General features: G+C 56.8%; 1 non-coding gene across 1 annotated transcript in view; it reads left to right on the top strand.

The window, feature by feature from the left end:
- The first annotated feature begins 2492 nt into the window (after positions 1 to 2492).
- The window catches only part of LOC124772120, a 1909-nt gene continuing 1901 nt past the window's right edge, over positions 2493 to 2500 (top strand). Inside the window, exon 1 of the ribosomal RNA XR_007013794.1 lies at positions 2493 to 2500. This exon is cut by the window's right edge and continues 1901 nt beyond it. This is a non-coding gene — a ribosomal RNA (small subunit ribosomal RNA).

Below are 2500 nucleotides of genomic sequence, written 5' to 3'. Positions count from 1 at the left end.
CCTAACCTATGTTGTACCTTAACCTAACCTATGTTGTACCTTAACCTAACCTATGTTGTACCTTAACCTAACCTATGTTGTACCTTAACCTAACCCATGTTGTACCTTAACCTAACCCATGTTGTACCTTAACCTAACCCATGTTGTACCTTAACCTAACCCATGTTGTACCTTAACCTAACCCATGTTGTACCTTAACCTAACCCATGTTGTACCTTAACCTAACCCATGTTGTACCTTAACCTAACCCATGTTGTACCTTAACCTAACCCATGTTGTACCTTAACCTAACCCATGTTGTGCCTTAACCTAACCCATGTTGTGCCTTAACCTAACCCATGTTGTGCCTTAACCTAACCCATGTTGTGCCTTAACCTAACCCATGTTGTGCCCTAACCTAACCCATGTTGTGCCCTAACCTAACCCATGTTGTGCCCTAACCTAACCCATGTTGTGCCCTAACCTAACCCATGTTGTCCCCTAACCTAACCCATGTTGTCCCCTAACCTAACCCATGTTGTCCCCTAACCTAACCCATGTTGTGCCCTAACGTAACCCATGTTGTGCCTTAACGTAACCCATGTTGTGCCTTAACGTAACCCATGTTGTGCCTTAACGTAACCCACGTTGTCCGCTAACGTAACCCACGTTGTCCGCTAACGTAACCCACGTTGTCGCCTAAACCTGCTCTGTAATTGTTATACGACTCGTTCAATTAGTGTAGTGTTGCCCACCCGCAACCCTCGCAATATAGTTCGCTACTCGCACTGCCCGCTCCCCTGTGTATCGCTTCATGTTAAACACCTTGCAAGTCTTGCTGACTTTCCACATGCTCCTGCTGTACACTGTAATGTGGATGGCAGCAGGACGTACATGCCGCCCCCCCCCCCCCCACCCCTCCCCACGTCCCCACGTCCCCACCTTGCCCCCTGCCTTCGCAAGCTGGTTGGTGACAAGTTTGCATGTTCAATGCCCTTCGCATGCGACGTACGCAGGCTACGTTGTGGTGCGGCCTGTGTCAACTGTCCGCTGATGTCGTACGCGTGAACCACAATCTGTACTGCACATTCGTCCTTATGTACTGAATGATACATCGTGGCACATGTGTGACCGTACAACGACTGCGCCCAAAAACGGCGGACCATACAGTGCAAATATTGTGCACGCAGCTACGTGTCGTCTCCCTATGAGAGCTGGATTGCAGTGTGGTACGCCATAGAGACGTGTGGGAGGAACGGACGCCGTGGATGGCGATCAGCATGAGCTGTGTGTTGATGTATTCGGACCTAGTCGTCTCTCCTCAAACACCGTGATAGCATGGTGCACCGCGTTCCATATCTGCGACATGCTACAGAGGCCGGTTGACAGTCGTTCGAGCAATGGACATCGCATACGTACGGGGGCCACCTTCCACGTATTGTCTAGGCGTGCACATTTTGTTGCGTGTATGTGGGCAGACGTAGTGTGGCGTGACACCTGACACAGGCATGCAATAATCGTTGAAGTTGCTAATGGCGATGGACGCCTACGTTTTCTGGTGAAGTTACGCAAATGAAGAAATGGTAACCCGTTGTGGTGCGGTTGTTCTCGCTAGGGGTGAATCGGTGATGGCGACGATAGGTTGAGGTACTAACCGGTTGTTCCAGCGATACCCACCATGCCGATGAAACTGAACGGCATCTGGGTGTGAAGCGATACGCGGTGGTGGCTGGGTGGGACCGTCCCCGGCCGGTGAGGGGGCGCCTCCCGGCGTGCTGGCCGCGCGGTGCGTGGGCGCACGCGCTACAGCCGGCTGGTGGGGGCGGCCAGTGGCAGGCGCGCCGGCCGACGGACGCGGCAGGCGTCGCAGCTGCGCGCCGGCGCACCCTGCGCGCGGCGCCGTGCGGCCAAAGTAGGTCCTCGCGGGCCCGGTGCGAAGCGCGGTGGACATCTTCAGTGTGCTGGTCCGATTGAGGACTGTGTGCGTTGAGGATGCGCCGCCGCCCGGCGCTCGGCGCCGCGACGCCGTCTGCTGCTCGGTCGCCCCAGCGGTTCTCGCTGGTGGTTTGTATCGCAGCTGTGCGGATGTGTTGGCGCGTGCGCTGTGCTGGGAGAGTTCGCTTCGGCACCCAAGTGGGGCTTTTGTCCTTCTGTGGCGCTGGCGTTGGAGCTGCCGGTCACCGTAGGTGGCGCGTGTTGTCTCCCGCCGGCAATGCCACGACAGCACGCTCCCGGGCCTCTGTCGGCAGCGGCAAGCTCAGTTGGGAGCACGGGTGGTCGCACCGAAAGCGTCTACTCGCCTAACTCCGGGCGATTGCGCCTCTCTCGAACCCGACCAAGTACTTGGGACGGCGCTGCGCGCCGCCGGGACCTGAGAGGGTTTCGAGGTGTATTGTGCAGGGGAGCTCAGCCTCCTCCTGTTTGCAGAATGATTGAGCGGACGCTTGCGTGTTCGCGCGGGCCCCCGGGACACACTCCCGGGCGGCCGGCTGCTCAGCTCTAGTTGGCGCAGCTCCCTGGT

The sequence above is a fragment of the Schistocerca piceifrons genome, unplaced genomic scaffold (genome assembly GCF_021461385.2).
Source record: "Schistocerca piceifrons isolate TAMUIC-IGC-003096 unplaced genomic scaffold, iqSchPice1.1 HiC_scaffold_936, whole genome shotgun sequence".
In the NCBI taxonomy this organism is placed as follows: Eukaryota; Metazoa; Arthropoda; class Insecta; order Orthoptera; family Acrididae; genus Schistocerca; species Schistocerca piceifrons.
Note: the sequence above shows the minus strand (reverse complement) of the source record. Positions and strands in the feature narration are given on the sequence as shown.